The following is a 20,490-nucleotide window of genomic DNA, read 5'->3' as shown; positions in this document are numbered from 1 at the left end:
GGTTATGGGATATGTATTGTTTACGTCTGTGAACTTGAAGGTCCCATATGTTGTCAAAAGTAAAGTCGTTCATAAATTGGTATTCGTATTGATGAGAGGACGAATGGACTTTTGACAAATACAAAATTTATGCCTATGAAATCATTTATTTGATGGAAAATAGGATAAAATCTTTTGTGTGACAAGGATAAAGTCTATTATGTCATTATGCAAATAGTGATGGAAAGATAGAATATCCTTGTATGAATTCCACGATATTGATCTTCACTGATCCATTCTTTTTGTATTACCGTGAGGCTCCATAATGTATCTTTTATTGAGCACGATACAACTAAGTTGAGTATTTTGTGATTAACTTTGTTGGTTGTTCCATAAGATACTTTATGTCGAGCATATTTGAACTAAATTAATCATCTTGGTTGGTTATTTAGTTATTTGCTCTGAAAGTCTTCTTTTGTCGACCAAAACAATTGACAATTAAATTGATTACTTCTGTGACTAGTTTGGTTGTGTTTTCCAATTAGATTAATTATAGGTTCTCTTGTAATTAGTCTAGTTGAGTATTCATATATTTCACAAGTCCTTGTGTTGAGTATATGAACAACTATACTAATCATGTTCTATTGGTTAATGTAGTCGTATATTCCGTAAGGTTTTCCTTATGTTGAGTATGTGAACGATTAAGTTAGTCATCTCCGCATGATTACCTTAGTCGTATCTCCCTACTTATGTTGAGCACAATCAATTAAATTGATCACTTTTGTGGTTTGATTTAGTTGCATATTCCAATTAAATTAATCATGGGTTTACTTGTGATTAATTTGATTGAGTTTTGGATATAGAAAATCATTCCTATGGTTTTTGGTGTCCAATTAGAAATCCTTCTTTTCTTTCGAAATTAAGGTCGCTCTTGTTGTTCTTTCGGGAATGACATCAAATGGGGGAGAGTTCTTTTGAACTTGTGCTTAATCGTAATATCTTGCGGGGTGTGCGGCTGTGGAATTTTATAGGGGTTATCTTGTATCTTAAAACTCCTTGATGAATGCATTTAGCTTCGGCTTTATGATTGCATCTAAATTAAGTTGGTATGTATTTTTTCTTTTAGTCTAAGAAACGTCTCTTCTCGGAAATTTCATTAGGATCTCGTTCTTGTACCTTTGACAATTTTATTGACAAAAAGGGGGATAATTAATGTGTAGTTCTACTACATATACATATGGTTTTCGGATCATTATGTAAGGGGGAGTGGTTTCCATGTGAGATGGAGTATTGACTAAGGGGGAGTGATACATATCACTGTAGTATTATTGTTAAAGTCGTGATGCAATTGGACTTTAATTTTACATAATAATATTATTTCACTGTATAATGATGATCGAGAATCTCGATTTCTCTCATTGTTATAGCTACGGATTTTCAACAACGGTGATGCTAAACTTACAACCTTTGGGATCATTTGAGTACTTGGAAGGACGAAGATTTCAGGGAAGGTTGAAGATTAAACTATGGAATAAGAGCCACTAAAGTTTATCTTTTTGTATTCCATATGTATGTATTAATAGTTTTGTCAATAAAATTGACAAAGGGGGAGATTGTTAGAGCATAGCTCGGTCGATCTCGCATGTATTGCTATATCAAGCATGTTTGTCAATGTTAGTGATCAAAACTATGAGTCTTGATTTCTAGTCTACATAGCTAAGTCTCGGACTAGGATATAAAAGTGTAGTTGAGATCAAGGACTTCATGGAAATTCATCATACAACGACGAAGATCTACTCAAGGAACCGTGGAACTTCATCAACAAAAAGGTGTGTGGAGACTTGAACTTATCTATCACTCAAAAGGTTATCTCTTCTATATCCTACTTCTTATGAGACAAAAGTCGTATGCTATATAGACTGGATCATACACATTTGATATTTTGAGCCGAGTATATCTCGCCTATCTATATCTCGGAATCATGTGTTGGTAAAGCGTTTCGCTTCGATCGGGTTTATCTTCACCTAATGACGAAAGTCATAATGTTTCAATCGCTTTGACGAGAAATAGTGTAACAACTGTATAACGTCCTCAAAGAATGTTTCAATGGTTGGAATGAGAGTTTAGGTCAATATAACCAATGATGGATATAAGCATTGTGTGGTAACACATATGTGCATAAGTCTTATTCCTTAATCCGAAGTTTGCGAACTTTGTTGATCGAGAGAAACCGGAGGAATTGGCTTTGACAAGTCCGCGAACCCAGTTTGTGAACTCATTCCGCGAACTGACGGAAGTTCTTTTACCGAGAATTTCTGCTGGGATTTTCAAAAAACTCGTTTGCGTGTTTAGTCCGCGAACTGGCGGAAGTCTCCTTGCCGAGATTTTCTGCTGAGTTTGGAAAACTCTGCTGGTTGCCTTAAGTGCGCGAACTTGTTTGCATACTTGAGTGGGTTATGATATAAAGATGTGCTCTGAACATGAAACTTAAATTACTAAGGAATGCAGTATGCAAACCGTGGCTATAAATTTCATGAGCATTCAATCGAATCGAATCATCTTTGTTTCAATTGGGTCTTGTGTAGTTACATAAGATCTCATAGCAATTGGACAACTCTCTAACTAGTTCATTTGAGTCAATTGAACTAGTTATGGTGAAGAAGAACAAGGTTAACATGAAATGCTCATATGGTTAACCTTTTGGGTTACTATTTAGAACCAACATACACGTACACGTTTGGGAACGATTTTCGCAAACCCAGTAAACGTATATCTCACGTGTGTGTGACAAGCTAAGTTTTTGATCCAACGGTTGAGAAATATTAGCTTGAATCTAAATCAGGTTTTCATCTAATGGTGAATATTGATTGCTTTGTACCTAAGGCAAAACCCTGATTTGAAGACTATATAAAAGAGACATCTAGCATTGGGCAAAACTAATACCCACACGTCTGAGTGATACTAGTGCGCTCGTTAGAGTCGATTCTCCTCTAACCTTTGGTTTCCTTCTCTAAAACCAGGTTAACGACTTAAAGACTTCATTGGGATTGTGATGCCAGACCGATACTACTTTTATCATAGTTGGGTGATCTGATCTTGCATCTTCTATCGTACGAGTACAATCTTATTGATTGGCTTGAGATTGTGAGAGTTCTCCGATAGGCAAGATAAACAAGTCACAAACATCTTCGTCTCACTGTTTGTGATTCCTCAAAGTCCTCTTGTTTATACAAGTAAGACTTTTGAGAGGTGATTGATTAATCTAGGTTGTTCTTCGGGAATATAAGACCGGATTATCAATTGGTTCCTGTTCACCTTGATTTCATATCATAAGACAGAACAAAAAACTAGGGTTATTCTGTGGGAGACAGATTTATCCTTTGATATACTTTTCTGTGTGAGACAGATTTGTTTACTATCAAGTCTGCGATTTTGGGTTGCAGCAACTCTTAGATGTGGGTGAGATTAGCTAAGGAAATCAAGTGCACAGTGTCCTGCTGGGATCAGAGGCGTAGGGAGTACAATTGTACCTTGAATTAGTGGGAGACTGATTGGGGTTCAACTATAGTCCGATCTGAAGTTAGCTTGGAGTAGGCTAGTGTCTGTAGCGGCTTAATACATTGTGTATTCAATCTGGACTAGGTCCCGGGGTTTTTATGCATTTGCGGTTTCCTCGTTAAAGAAATTATGGTGTCTGTGTTATTTCTATTTCCGCATTATATTTGTTATATAATTGAAATAATACAGGTTGTGCGTTCATGATCATCAATTGGAAATCCGACCTTTGGTTGTTGATTGATATTTTGATTGATCCTTGGACATTGGTCTTTGGTACCGTCCAAGTATGCCTTGTGTTTTATTAGGACTCGTTGATTTCTATTAGCTTGAGTAATATCAAAAACAAGAGAGAGATATTAACTCCTTGAGATACTTTTATCTAGATTGAGTCTGACTGTCTAGTTGATTCTCTAGAAAAGTATTTCGGAGTTAGTCCATACAGATTGTTAAGCGAAATATTGGGTGGTGTTGTTAGACCCCCGCTTTTTCAAGTCGTTCTCGGGAGTCTGTCATACCAAATACTTCTGATTATGCTGTGATATTTGGAAACATGACTAAGTCTAATGATGTTTCTCAAATGAAAACAACTTCAGAAGTTAAGCTGCAAACCATTCTTATTGATAAAGATGTGCTTGGTACTTCCACTAATCATGGATTTACCTTATCTCATGGAAGGAAGAAATCTTCTACCGATGTTTCTAATGCTACAAACTCTAATCACTCCGGTGATCAGAAAGTATGTCTGTTTTGTAATTCAAAAGGACATGTTCAACGGAAGAGCAAACTGAAGATGAGTGACAATTACCTTGGTCTTCTTCAGCATACCTTGGATTTAATTCTCAAAGGTGTTACCGACATTCGGATGTCTAAACCTATTGGTTTTAGTACTCTCCCTGTGAATTCTCCCAGGAAAGTCAGTTCAAAATATTCATCGAACGTTCGAACCAACTGTATCATTAATAAAAATCGTTCAAGGAGATTTTAGAAATGTCCCCCTCAACCTAATGTAATGAATGATGTTCAAGATGTGAAAAAGGTTCCTGTAGATGGAAGCAAAAGTGGAGATATGAAGGACAACCTAAATATGATAATTGAAGGATATATGGATCTTATCAACATGCTGTCAAAATCCTCTGAACATTGTCTCGTACTTGGATGACAACATGTTTTATGATAACTTTTCACATAAAAAAGGATTCTTTCCTAGAATTGGAAGGAAAAAGAGACTCAACCGGGAACACCATTCATTTAATGGGCTTAGGGCTCATACTTGTGCTAATTAATTACAAGGGTTGAATGCTTACTCATAAAATCTTGTTGACTAAGATTTATTAATAATCAGGTAGACTTACGGAAAAAATGATTTCTGTTTAGCTGAGCTATTTTCTTATTGTCCATAGCTAAACTATTGTCCCCAGACAGTTTTGCTTAAGTATTGGTTGTGTCTCAAGTATCTCGTCTTTTTTTTTCCTCTAAAAAAGAGGTTTTTGGTGCAACTGTGTTGCTTGCTACCCTTGTGCTCTAAATTGATTTCCTATGAAGATATATATATTGAGCCAAAAAATCTGTGAAAGAAATTTCTTCACGTAGTAAAAGTTCTGTCGTTTCTTAAGGTACGTTTTTGTTTCAATTTTTATTTTTATTTTATGTTGGGTTCGGATTGTGTTTGTACGAGTACCCATATCTTACTTGTCACGAACTATCTTTAGAAACCCCGTTACCTTCCCTATGAAACCATTTAGATACCAAACCTATTGAGTCATGTACACGTACTCCAGGTTATTGTCTTTTTGTCAAGAATGTCTTCACCTTCTCGCACTGGTGGTTTTGCAAGAGGTTTTCTTGGTAAAGGTATTGGTTTCGAGTCAAAAGGGAGGAAGAATAGAACCCTAGTAGAAGACGATGATCAAAATCCTAAATCCCCATGCTACTATGCCTATACTCATCAGGATGTTGAGAATGAGGATATGGTGTCTGTTGAAGTGGTTCATGATTTTCTTAAATACTTTGAGGAAACAAAACTGCAACTCGTTGATACTATGAAGTATCTTGATGTGTTGAGAACTGAGTTAAAAAAGGTTAATTCAGACCTTTTTCTCATGAAGACACATGTTAAAGATCTTCTCAATGAGGATATATTCTCTGAAGAAGCAGTGGATGTTGTCGATCACAAGCTCAAAGGACTCAAGACTCGTCGAGATTTCAGAAGTGGTCTTTGATTTCAGTTCATGATCGGTTTTTTTGGTGTAGGAGTGTTTTGATTTTTTCTTGTTATATTTCTTAATGTCTAGGAAACTTCTTTTGAGAATTTATTCTTGGGTTTTAAGAAGGATAACTAGGGTTTAGAATAGCCATTATTGTGAGTACACATAGCTATTTCCAACGGTTTTGATCTTGCAATGTTTTTAGATTTATTTATTTAAATTCTAAAGTTTACTTGGAAGATTATTTTGCAGTGTTAATCTTTATGGTTTTATATATTTCAACTATTTATGGATGTGTGTTTACAACCGTGAACTTTGATTGTCCCATATTTTTCAAAAATTAAGTCTTTCATGCGTCATTATGCAAATATTGACAAAAGATTAAATGAACTTTTGACAAACAAAAGTGAGGCCTATTGTGTCACTATGCAAATATTGATGGAAGATAGGATGAACTTTTGTTTACAAAAATTAAGTCTATTATATGTCTCTATGCAAATATTGATGAAAATAGAATGAATCTTTGAATATTCCGCAATATTGGCTTTCATGATCCACTTCCTTGTGTAAATACTGTGCGACCACGTAATTTTTCTTATGTTGAGCATTTCCGATTAAGTTAATCATGGGTTCTCTTGTGATTAATTTAATTGAGCATATTTTGGATATAAATTCATATTTCATGTGATTTGTTAATGTCCAAAGAAATCCTTCTTTTCTTGTGAAAGTAAGGTCGCTCTTGATGTTCTTTCGGGTATGCCATTTTATGGGGGGAGTTCTTATTTAAACTTGTGCTTAATTGATATATATTTGTGGGGAGTGCGGTTGTGGAATATTATATGGGTTATCTTGTATCTTTATAAACTCCTTGATGAATGCATTTAGTTTCGACTATATGATTGCATCTAAACAAAGTTGATATGTGTTTCTCTTTTGGTCATGAAGTATTGGTAGGCTTGGAAAGATGCCTACAACTATAACTGCAAGTGCACAGTGTCACAATGTAACACAGGGCAAGCACAGGTCGATCCTCAGGGACAAGGTGGGTGTAAGTTGATGCTTCTAATGGTCTTTACTAACTGATTCTATGTGACAAAGAGTCTTGGTTGTGTTAAAACACACTTGAGATGATGGCAGTGACTGAACTGAAAAACAGTAGAATGTAAAGCAAGTAAACAGGAACATGCTAGGGCTTTTGAATCCACCTCTAACTCACACTGACTATTCATCACTGACAGTAACTTTGTTTTTCTATAGCCACCAGCAAGAGGGATGTCAATCCTCTATATATCAAGGGTCATTTTGATATGAAATCTCCTATCACAACTAAGGTATCTTCCCTAAGTATTAACTGTCTGTTTAAAGCACAATTAATCAAAAGAACAATATATAAAATTAAGCATGAGTTGCAGTTCAGCAACACTAGATGATTCTAACTACAATGGATGCCTGACATCCAATGTGAAAGACTAGTGTTGAAGCCCTAAGATGGAGTTTCACTATGAGCATTTACACACATCATGGCTACTGACAAGAGCATGAATAACAAGCAATAAGCTAGGGCTTCATCTCAACCCTAGCAGAATAGGTTAGAACATAATTGATAGTGCAAAACAATTGAAAATAACACAAAACAGTTGAACTAAAAACAGGACAGTTGAGGAACTGGCTAGTCCAGTCCTCTTGGGTGAAGCTCTGGCTAGCCCAGGCATAACCCATTACAACACCCAAATACCCCTATTTATACATACAATGGAAATCCCAAAAAATCCCCAATTAACAGCAAAATTAGGGTTTGTAAAAAAATACAATTAAACCCAAAATTGGTTCACCTAACCTACTGATAACAACCCAATCAACCAACCCATGCTTCAATTAGACGTACAATCATGTTCCCCCAATTATCCCCAAATTATGAAATTAGGGTTTATAAGAAATAGAAATTAGGTTTACCTAATCACTGCAAACTCTTGATAGCTCTCACCCATGCTTCCTTACGGTCTTCTGATGCTTCCCACGCCTCCAATTGATCTATATCATCAACTAATTTCACCAACTCACTCCTAGGGTTCAGAGGTGAGAGAATAGGCGAAATTAGTTGTTTGAGAGAGATTAGAACGTGATATAGGTGATGGGTCGAGTGTGTATGATGATTTGAGAAGAGATGGTGGTGGTTGTGGTGGTTGAGAAGGAGTTGGTGGCGGAGCAGGTGGTGGTCGTGGAGTTGCAGAGGAGAAGAAAGGGGGAGAAGAAGGAGAAACCGATAGTTTTAGGGTTAGGGTGTGTTTGGGTTAGGGTATAGGTATTGGGTACTCGGGTGTTGATCGGGTGTAGCAAATGTTGATGCTTCAGATGATGGATCGATCTAACGGCGAGACGGAGGCAGATCTTGAGCGACCGTTGGATTCTAGATGCAACAATTCTGACGTTCCAGATGAGAGTTAGGTGCTATGATGTTTGACAGGAGCTTCAGAATTTGATGCACTGTGATGAAGCGACCGTTGGATGCATCTGTGGATCCAATCTGACGGCTACGAGCTTAGGCAGGCTTTGGGCTTGGGCTTGGACTTAGGTTAGAGTTTGGGCTTAGACAATTCTGAGCTCGCTTCTTCTTTAAGAACAAATTATTCCTTCCAAGCCCACTTCTAGTTGGTCCGGCTCTTGCAAACATCATTCTTCGCTGCCTTTCTGTGGGAGTCTTTGTCGTTTCTTTGCTCTTTTCACTCCGTGAGTTAACCAGGCTTTATTTAGTACCTAAAAATGCAAAATTAATTAAGAAAAGTATTTATTCTTGAAAACAATGAAAATACAGAATATGGGTTAAAATGGAGAATTAGAACACAAAAGATGAGTTAATTGCCAAGAAAAATATATAGAAATATACACTTTTTAGCACTCATCAAGTATCTCTATGGAAATTTCATTAGGATCCCACTAGTTTTCGTACCTTTTCCAGTTTATATTGACAAAAAGGGGGAGAATTAAGTGTAGTTCACACTACAAATACATATGGTTTACGGATCATTATGTAAGGGGGAGTGGTTTTCATGTGATATGAAGTGGTGACTAATGGGGAGGGATACATATCACCATAGTATTATTGTCAAAGTTGTGATACAATTGAACTTTGATGTTGTGTAATAATACTATGACACTGTACAAAAATGATTGAGAGCTATTGTTTTCTCATTATTATAGTTACGGATCTTCAACAACGATGATGCTGAGTTGAACACATTTAGAATCATTGGAGTACTTGGAAGTGACGAAGATTTCGAGTAATGTTGAAGAACCAAGGAGATCAAGCATTTAGATGAGAATCTACACAGTTTATTTATTTTGTAATTCATATGTATTGATAGTTTTGTCACTAAAATGGACAAAGGGAGAGATTGTTAGAGCATTACTCGGTCGAACTTGCAAGCGTTGCTATCTCAAGCTTGTTTGTCAAGTTTAGTTTCCAAAACTATAAGTCTTGATTTCTAGTCTACTTATAGCTAAGTCTTGGATTAAGATAGTAAGTGTAGTTGAGCTTTAGACTTCACGGCGTTCATCGAATGAAGACGAATAACTACTCAAGGGAACTTGTGGAACTTCATCAACAAAAGGTAAGTGGATACTTGAACTGATCTATCACTCAAAAGTCTATCTATTATATCTCCTATTTGAGATAAAAAGTCGTATTGCTATATAGACTTCAATTATACACATTTGGTATTTCGAGCCGAGTTTATCTCGCTTATCTATTTCCCGAAACATGTGTTGGTAAGCTTGCGCTTTAACCAAGTTCATCTTTTATTCTTGATGAAAGTCAACTGATGATCATGTGAAAATCGCCTTGTAACATCTTACATGATTTGTGTGAGACAGTCATTTGATGTAGAATCAGAATGTTTCGTATTGATCATTCGATCACTTGAAAATTGCTTTAAGGCTAATAGTTTGTGTGAGACAGCTATTGTCGTCTTCCAAGAATGTTTCAACGGTTGAAATGAGGGTTTAGAACATGTAACCATGATTGGATATAAACATAGTTTGTATTCATATTTGTGTAAAGTCCAAAATCGGGAACCATGGTATGCGTACCCGTATGCGTACTGGTTGGTTGTTGGAAGTCCGAGAATTAAGTACGCACGTACTGGCGGAAGTTCAAGTTTCATGAATTTCTGCTGGAGTTTGGAAGTATAAGATGGTAGGCGTACCCGTATGCGTACTGGCGTAACCAAACTCAGTCCGGCTACTTAGGTATGCGTACCCGTTTGCATATTTAAGTAGGTTATGTTCTAAAATCGGTTTGTTCATGCAATAATACATTTATATAATAAGGAATGCAATCTTTTGCAAGTGGATATAATGTTCATGAAATGATTCGAGTGAATCAAAATCGATTTTTCTTCAATTGTGTTTTGTATACTTCTATGATAATATAAACAATTGAACAACTCTCTAACTAGTTACATTTGAGTCATTTGAGATAGTTATGATAAAGATGAATAAGGTTGATATGAAAGTGCTCATATGGCTAACCATTGGTTAACTATTGTTGAACCAACTAAGTGTACACGTTTAGGTATGATTACCTTTATTTAAATGATGGTACATTTCATTTGTGTATAAAAAGCTAAGTTCGATATAACGGTTGAAAGGTATTAGCTTGAATCCAATCAGGTTTCATCTAACTGATAATATTGGATGCTTTGTTACCAAGGTAACATTGATTGCAACCCATGATTTAAAGACTATATAAAGGAGAACTCTAGCAACTGGGAAAACTTAATCCCCACACCTCATGTGTGACACTAGTTAGGACTAGAGTCGATTCTCCTTTAACCTTAGGTTTTTCACGAAACCCTGTAGGTTAACGACTTGAAGACTTCATTGGAATTGTGAATCCAGACCCAACTATTTCTCTGTAGTTGTGTGTTCTGATCTTGTTGTTTTCTGTCGTGATTGAATACAATCTTCTTTAAGATTTGCTCGAGATTTATTCTCCGATAGGCAAGATTGAAAAATAGTCACAAACATCTTCGTCTCATCGTTTGTGATTCCACAATATCTTGTTTCGTTAATCGATTAAGATTATTCTGAGGTGATTGATAATACTAGGTTTTTCTTCGAGAATATAAGTCTGGTTTATCAATTGGTTCATGTTCACCTTGATTTATCAAAAGACAGAACAAAACTCATAGGTATATCTGTGGGAGGCAAATTTATCTATACAATAGACTTTTCTGTGTGAGACAGATTTGTTTATCAAGTCTTCGACTTTGGGTCGTAGCAACTCTTAGTTGTGGGTGAGATCAGCTAAGGTAATCAAGTGCGCAGAATCCGGCATGGTTCAAGAGGCGTAAGGAACGCAACTGTACCTTGATCAATGTGAGATTAGTTAGGGCTCAACTACATTCCAGTCTGAAGTTAACTTGGAGTAGGCTAGTGTCTATAGCGGCTTAATACAGTGTGGTGTTCAAATCTGGACTAGGTCCCGGGTTTTTTTTTGCATTTGCGGTTTCCTCGTTAACAAAACTTCTGGTGTCTGTGTTATTTCTTTTCCGCATTATATTTTGTTATATAATTGAAATATCACAGGTTGTGCGTTGAATCGATCAATTGGTAATTCCAACCTTTGGTTGTTGATTGAAATTGATTGATCCTTGAACATTGGTCTTTGGTACCGTTCAAGTTATTTCTCTTATACTCATCAATCGTTCTCGCAAATTCTTGTTTGTTTGATTGCAGATTGAATTAAGAAATTGAGATACAAGTCTTGGATATACTTTTATTGAGATTGAGTCTGATTGTCCAGTTGATTCTCTCGAAAATATATTGGAGTTTGTCCATACAGATTGCTAAGCGAAATATTGGGTGTGTTTGTTAGACCCTCGCTTTTTCTAGCCCCCTCTCACCCCCGCCCTGCCTCCACTCGTATCCCAAAGAATCAGAAATATCCACCTCTCGCAAGACAGCCTCGCAAACATGACTATCTGATGGCATTCTAAATCGGGAAAATACACAACTGCATCAGGAAACAAATGTCCAACCCAAGAGGCTAACCAATCTTATCATAATCCCCTCTCAGTCACGAATTTCCTATGGACTTTACCATGTCCACAAAAATTAATTTTTTTTGTGGAAAGCGATTACCGATGGTATACCAACATCACTATTATAAATTGCATCCAAATCACTATTTCCAACCTATGACGCCTATGCAATTCTGACCCGGAAACGGCTGAGCACATATATGCTCCTCTACTTCCGAGTTGCAACTACTTCTAAGAACATCATTCTCACTCTCCTTTTAACCAACCTGAATACTATAACTCTCCCCAAACAACAATCCTACAACTCACACAAGATAAATCTCCAATCTCAACCACTACCTTTTTTTATGTTTTTTCTTTTGCTTTTTGTTCATATCCAGAAATAAACGTATATACCGCCAAAAGCAATCAACACCAGAAAGTATTTTACTAGTAGCATTAAAGCAGCAGCAGGAGTAAGCTTGGGAAAAGACCCTACCTTTTGTGCTACCCAGTGGTCTACCATCTATTGTCCCATCAAGTACCACAAAAATAACATATATTGATAAGATGACCTAACCCTGACATGAACTGTACTAAGATCAACACAAATATGGGACACCCAGGAATCACATATGTGAGCCTCATCTGCGGGGATTTTGAGGACATAAATATGGAGGAAATGGCGCAACCATTAGGACTAACCACTTATCTAACACCCGAGGCATCAGACGTGCTAATAGCATCCAGAACCATGACGCAAATCCATTGTCCGAATAATCTTTTTGAGACATATTCTGAAAGTATTTTGTGTTTCATAAACTAACCTACTGAACCACCTTGATATATAACTTGAATGATTACCGAGATGAATAAAATAATACGCCAGATGCCGCATTGTGTTATTCGTTTACTATAAAGAAGGAAACCAGACACCGGATGGGCTAGCCATCACGCAAATAATGAAATTCAGAAGAGAAACCTTTCAATAACCATGTGATGCCATGTTTCTCAACCAGGTCATATTAAATTTCATGCTTCAAAAGAATAAAACATCTTCAATTTGGATACGAATTTATTGATCCAGTGGTGCATTAGGCCACATGGATGTGCAAACAACAGATGGAATAATAACATTAACACGGGCCTAACTAGGGATAAAGAATTGAAATCCACTATTAACTATTGGTTCAAATCTTTTTCCATGATAAACAACCAGTTCCGATGTATACATAAAAAATGATCTTTTTCATGGTAGGTGAATAAGATTTATAGGACTTGTATCTGCCATGGCTTGAAGAAGAAAATCTTAGCGGAGAATAGTCAAGCGATTGGTCTTGCGACGCTGACTTTGTCAAACTCAAATCTTTTTCAACTTCCTTCATCGATATTTCTTCTGTCAATCAATTCCTTTCAATAAATGATGATTAGCAGTTGAATTTGCTTTGTTTGAATAGTCTTTTCCCGCTTTTTGGTTGCTATTTTTTTGAGTTGTTTAAAAACCCTAATTTGACCTATTTTTGAACTTTCTTAGATTGCTGAATTTTTCTTTCAATCCTTATTTCCTTTAATGATTTCTTCTAAGATATAACCACTAAGATCTTTTGTTATTATAAATTACTGATTATTTTTCTCTATTGATTAATTCTTCCTTTCTTTATTTTTTATATTTAGGTCATGAGCTAATGGAGGTGCACTCATAGAGTTTCAGTCCATCATCAACAATTTGCAAGTAACAATGGGTTCTGGAATAAGATATACAAATTGGAAATTGCTGGATATTCGTGGATGTGGTATGAATTGATATATGTTCTTTATCTTAAGGGTTGGTGCTCTGAAACTATTATGATATTGACAAGAAAATTTTATATGGTAGATATCTAGGGTATGTGAGATCCTACAATTTGTAGGTATTTGTTGATGATTGATTGATTTACTACTTCTTTTTATTTTAAATTTTACTTGAGCTGAGAATTTTTTGGAATTGAGACACCTATGAGTTATCTCTCTCTCAAAGTAGCCTGCTATGAAAGGATAAGTAGCCTGCTATGAGTTATCTCTCTCTCCTTACAACATATGGTTGCTGGGAATTTTGATTGGGTGGATGATATTTTTATGAATTGGTTTGATGATAATCTGGGTACCTCTCCCTTTTTTGTTGATTGACCTAGCATTGGTGCTATCGTAATGTGGTATATATGGAAATTTAGATGTGATGTGATATTTAAAAACTCTACTATCAGTCTGGACAAGGTTATTTTGGATACTAGAAGGATGATCAACACCTTTATTGCTCCTCCCTCGCCCTCTGTTAATTATTTGAGTGAAGAGATAGTTAAAACTCCTCTGCAGAATGTTGATTATGTTATCTTTCTGGATGGCTCTTATAAAGATCTTAATATGGGTATTAGAATTGTTCTTTGTGATAATGCAGGAAGAGTAATCCAGGCAAGAGCAGACTTTGGACTAATTACAGGTGTTGTTGGTGCTGAGGCAACAACCCTATTTTTGGCTATCTCTTGGGCAGAAGAGATGAATTTGTCCAAAGTCCTATTTGTCAGTGACTGCCTTCAGCTGTTGAATTTCATTCAAGATGGCAAGGATGTTGTTGACTGGCTTTGTAGTGATCTTTTAGAAGATTGTCGGATTTTCATTTCAAATAGTACTAGCTTTAGGATTGTTCATATTAAGAGACTCAAAAATAAGGTAGCGGACCGGCTTGCACGTCGGGATAGAAAGTTTAAGTTGAAAACTTCTTTGGTTTCTATTCCTCCCTTTTTGAACTCTTTGTTGAGGAAAGAACCTTTATCGGATGTTTCTAATTTTCTTCTCAGTTAATGCCATGGTGTTTTTTTTTAGCAAAAAAAAAATAAGATTTATAGAAACGTTTATAAAAACAACACTTCTTATGTACGAGAACTAGAAATATATATACTATCTTTGGCACCCAACTCTTTCATCCCCGTAATTTTCTTAATCGAAAAATAACTCGCCGCAATATTATTTCATGTAATAGTTATTTTTCTCTCTTAACATGTCTAAGTACATCTATATTTGAGTCTTTTTCTCTTTTTTTTTGAAGTAGGATTTTTTAAAAATGAGTTTGCGAGACATATACATATAGTAGTCGTTTGAGTGGAAAAAATAGTTCGTGAGACATATATGTTGCTTGCAAATAGTTTTCTTCGTTATGTTGCATTTCTTGTTTATATATCAATAGATTTTTGAAGAAAAAATATATACTATTTTATACATATAAGAAAATTTGGAGCACCATTTTTTTTTTGCATATACATTTTCTTTTATAATATACAATTTTCTTTTTGCATTTTTGCTAGTAGTATACCATTATACATATGTAAGAGATACAGAATAATTGTGCACACCTTTCTTTTATGGTATAAAGTTTGTTTAAATGAGATCATTTATAGACATTTCATACTTAAAAATTCCCGTATAAGACCGGAAAATCTCGATTCGAAAAAATATCCTATATATCATCCAGAATAATTATAATTCAGACAAATATCCTATAATTCAAGTTCTTCTCTTTTAATATTTCTCGACGTTGCAGTATTGTTATTGTTTTTCTTGAACTCTTAGAAACTTCTACAAAGCACATAGCCAAAAAATTTATAACATTCCAGACTTAAAAACCAACATATGAGACTGAAAATTCGAGATTCAATCATAAATCCTAAATATCATCAGGAACAATTAAAATTCGAAGATAATCAAATTTCCATTCGAGTTCATATATTTTAATGTTTCTCAACTTCGGAATGTTGTTTTCCTTGAACTCGTATAAACTTCTACAAAGCACATAGCCAAAAAATATATAAATATTAACATCATGCTAGAATGGCTTGTTGATGTGACCAAATTTATAAGATCAGATTGATGGTTATTGCAACTTCAAAGAATATTTTTCAGTGAGTTTTAGCATTTTTTTCCAGAAGATATGTTAGCTAATTATGATATGCATTGTGTTAATTCAATATGTGGAACACCTATTTTTTGGGAGAAAGTGCTGAAACTCAACTTACGAATGATATCGAAAAGAATGACCAAGAAGGTATTGAGAGAGAGACCAAGAATTGTTCATATTACACTAAACCTTGCAATTATCCGTGTTGAAGATTTATACAGTTAACTTATCGTAAACTCTATTGACTTCCAGCAACAGTCTTTTAACTCAATTACTGAATTCCCTAACTTCAACTTCTTCCACAAAATAAAACTTTCAGAGATCTTAAAAAATCACATCCAAAATTGAAAAATATGATTCAGCCCTAGATATCATCTAGAATTATTATAATTTAAAGATAATCACGTACATTTAACTTCTGTTTCTCTGATGTTTCTTCATACTTTCTCTTTATTGTTTTTATCGAAGATTTTTTTAACTTTTCTTCTCGGCATTTTATTGAACCTGTATAACTAGGTCACCGCACTCGGTGTGGAGTGCCAACCGAAGAGAAAAAACACGACTAAAAGCCAACACAAGTGATATCAACATATAATAAGCATTTTGTCCATAACAACAAAATAAATTAAACGAGTGTTTACTCAAATCTCGGAAATGAGAAATGTAATTTAAAAAAATCATAACAAACTTAAACATTTCTTCATATTATTTTGATATACTTATTATGTGCATTATACTAACTTAATTATAAAGACGCGTCTCATGTGTTAAAAGGAGATGAAAACTTAGCAATATTGGATATTAAATATTTATATGGTGACAAGAGCGGAATGTTGTTTAGTTGAAAAAAATTAACAAACCCTTAGACGTATTGATAACTAAAATAAATTTTAAGAATGTGGGTAACCACATATTTTGGAAATTTTGTGTGCAAATACTAATTACTTAAACAATAAATAAGTATAGTTCAAATTATCTCGGTCATAAATAGCACATCAAAATGCTTCCACAACGTCTTCTCTCTTCCAAGTTTTGATGCTAAGTAAACTTACCAGGAATATAATTAAAGAGAAACTAAAATTAAAAAATCAATGCTTGAAACTATAATTGAAGTTAAAACTAAAACTATAATAATCTCACGCATTGTTAATAAGGGCCATCCATGCAGTATTTTCTCCTTTGCTAGTACAATAAGCACACGTATTTGTGTGTACCCTCCACTATAGAAGTAACATAATTTGGGCCGAAAATGTTAGGCTTTGAAAAAATAAGTTATGACTTTAATTCATGCCCGTTACAAGAATATATTTTGGCATCCCAAGATAAGGCTAACTGCATGTATCTTTTACTAGGAAATGGAATACATATAAATAGTTATTTCCATATATAACTACTCTAAGTTTGACAAATTATAACGACGATCTAGAAAATACATTATACAAGTACCGGATTCTAATATAAGAAATTACATTATAGTAATTCACTTTTATGACGTTATAATTTATATAATTCATCAAAAATTAATTTTAACACGGACACGTGTATTTTGAGAAATTGTCGGTCCTCATATCCGTGTCATGTCATGTCCGTGTTAGTGCTTCCCAGGTACATCTTACACTCACCATAATGAAAATGAGATAAATTGTAAATAACTAACATTTTCAAAATTTCACAGTTCCATCTAATACAACAAGAGTCTCTTTTCTTTTCCAATACTCTCGACTAAGATTTGTTTTAAGTAAAACTTCAAAATGAGAATCAAAACTTGTTTCCATACCTTTCCACCTCTTCTGAATATTTACAAGTGAGTATATCATAGTGTAAGGCAATTGAATCACTTGAGATTCTCTCAAAGTTTCCTTCATCAACATAAGAAACGTTTTATGCTTTCCGTCGTGGTGGCAGTCATCTAAAACAACATTTTGTCATATGTGTCACTGGAGCTAATTTGATACTCTCTCCGTTCAGGAAAGTATTACTTTTTCTAAAACGAAAATAATATATATTCAGTGACAGAACCAGGAATTTACATGCGGGGGACTAAAAATATTTTTCAACGACTAACCTCAAATACAATAATGATAAGCATGGGAAAGTCATAATGATAACTGAAATCAGCTATGAAGCTAGAGTTCATCTTAGTGGGGGGAAATTTCTACAGCGTAAGTTCTATCTAAGGTCCATTTATTAATTTTTATCGGGCGTAAGCCGCAACAAAATTTGAGAAGGCATATATTTTTTAGAACAACATTGTAAAGTCACATCTAAAAATAAAGTATTTTTTATGTTCTTAGTGAACATAGTTAAATTGGTTAACATATCTAGAGTTTTTCTCATATTACATTGAAATGATATCATTTGTTGAAGTGGCTGCGAAGAAAGGATATTGGTTTGGTACAATATCCTTATGAACGAACTGTTTTAGGATATTGATTTGCAATAGTAGGGAGTTTTCGGGATTTTTAACAGATAATCAATTTTGTCTTAACTGAGTTCGATTAAGAAAGGACGTTAAACATAATAAGAAAAGGGAGATGAGCCTCTAAGACCTATACATAAAAGATTTTTTCAGTCTCTGTATGACAAAGGGAAATGGGGGAACTTAGAGAAAATCTTTGAGTGGTCAGAGTTTACTTTCGATTCCTCCTCCCTTATAGTCGGTACCCGAATTCGCGCAAGTGTGTCCACACCCCAAAAACTGAATAACAACTACATAATCTTTTCTCGCGAACAAACACCCCCTACACACATCTAGGAGCACCCCTTCCTGCATATCTATACAAGACCCGAGTAGGCGAGTCGAGGTCCTACGAGGTACCCTTTTCACATTTATTTTCAAGTATCCTGTCAGGGAATTCCTGCGAAGAAAAAAATCATCTATTTGTTTGTGATGCTCCACATCTTATAGACTAAAAAATTCCACTATGGCCGGATTTATCATCCACGTCTTTATGATGTTTAGATGGTACTCCATAAATTTGAGGGGTTTTTTGTGGGTACTTTGTCTGGTCACTTAGTGACCTTACGTGGATCATTATTTGTAGATATTTCCCTCTCACCCGGTAACTTAGGCCAAGCACTATGGAGGGGTTATTCCTTCCGTATATCTTTAATTTAGGGGAAAATTGCAATTGGCAATTACTATGGTATCTGTCACACCTGCAAATGCTCCAAGCAAATTTTTGACCCGACAATACAGTGGTTCAGTGATCTCTTATCACCCACTCGTATTTCAGCCTTATAAATTTTCACCTACGCAAACAACCAACTTCACTGAGTTATGCAACAAAAGACTTACTTAGATTTTCTCTTTTCCTTCACTTGTAGCCATACTACAAAGAAGGGTTAATTCCATGCTTATGCTTCATAGAATTTCGGGAGTACTTTCGAATCAAAAGAATACTAAGGCAAACATCTAAGACAACAAACTCACTTTCATTAGCTTAAGGGGAAGATTACAAAATTATGTTCAACCAATGGGCTTACAAGCTTATTCTCTAAGCTTACAACAAAAACATTCTCTACTGCAATGTGAAGACTTACATTTACAAAGGTTCTCTAGCTTATTTATAACGCGAATAACCAGGTCAATACGTGTGCAACTCGTTTGCACGGACTATGAACAACCATCAGTCCATAGGCAGTTCCCCTAACCGCCACAGTTCCTTTCTAACTGTTAAATTTAGTGTTGGCTTGCAGAATTGCGCTACACTTATCTTGAATGGTTAGAATATGCCAAACTCGGTTATAAAGCCCCTTTATAACCGTCTCTAACTTAATTTTTGCTCTGGCATGCGTGTGATGCACACATACTTTGTAACTGACAGCTTTGGCCACATCTAGCCAACATCGTGATACTCTCAACTTGGCCTAAGCCAATGCACATCCATTATCGCGTTGCACATAACTTGGCCTATCCTAATATGCAGCCATCTTAGCATTACATTCATCTCAGCCATGATTTAACTCTTTTGATGCCAACATCCGAGTAAGGTCATGCCAATCATGTCTTTTTCTTCTGCTTGGCTCAGCTTCATACTTTAGTTGCATCACTTCCTATCATATCCCTATTTTAACCCATAAATAATAATTATCTAAACCCGTAAAATAAAATTTAGGAAAAAAACTCAGTTTTTGAGCAATGTAGGGAAGGGACAAAAACAGATCATAGTGAGGCTGTCTTGTGACCCATATCCCTTTCCCACAATTAAGGAATAGGGAAGGGATAACCCCAACCATAGTGCTTGGCCTTAGTGAACTTATGGCAAATCTTTTTATATATTCAAAAAAAATAAAAATAAAATGTGAATCAATTATCAAATACATCGTCAAACGACAAGAAACTAGTTGGAATTCAAGTGACAAACTGGACTCCAACACATATAATAATATACATGTGAGTCCCTATTTATGGATGTTTATTCGGATCTACGGATGCTTTTAAATAGAGTTGGAGTTGCCCAAATGCCAACTATGTTGATATGGCCGAGTTGGTCTAAGGCGCCAGCTTAAGGCGCTGGTCCGAAAGGGCGTGGGTTCAAATCCCACTGTCAACAGTTCATTTTTTACCAACCTTGAAGTTCATTTTGTAACCTTCTACCTCTTCTAAATATTTACAACCTCTCTCAAAATTTCCCTATTAACAAAACAACTAAACACACCTTTGATTTCTATGATACTTCCTTGCTGACATTAAATTTAAACACACTAGCGTCCCCGAGACTCTGATAGGCATCTCACCAACTTACCAGTCTCATTTTCGCTCCTGCTTCACCAAAATTTTGCAGCCCAAAAACAGAAT

The 20,490-nt window shown here is 35.3% G+C and overlaps 1 non-coding gene across 1 annotated transcript; it reads left to right on the top strand.

The window, feature by feature from the left end:
• Positions 1–20,164: 20,164 nt before the first annotated feature.
• Positions 20,165–20,245, top strand: TRNAL-AAG. The gene has a single exon. It is a non-coding gene; the product is annotated as a tRNA-Leu (tRNA).
• Positions 20,246–20,490: the final 245 nt, after the last annotated feature.

Source organism: Papaver somniferum, chromosome 1 (genome assembly GCF_003573695.1).
Source record: "Papaver somniferum cultivar HN1 chromosome 1, ASM357369v1, whole genome shotgun sequence".
Taxonomy (NCBI): Eukaryota; Viridiplantae; Streptophyta; class Magnoliopsida; order Ranunculales; family Papaveraceae; genus Papaver; species Papaver somniferum.
This window is presented reverse-complemented; position numbering and strand designations above follow the sequence as displayed.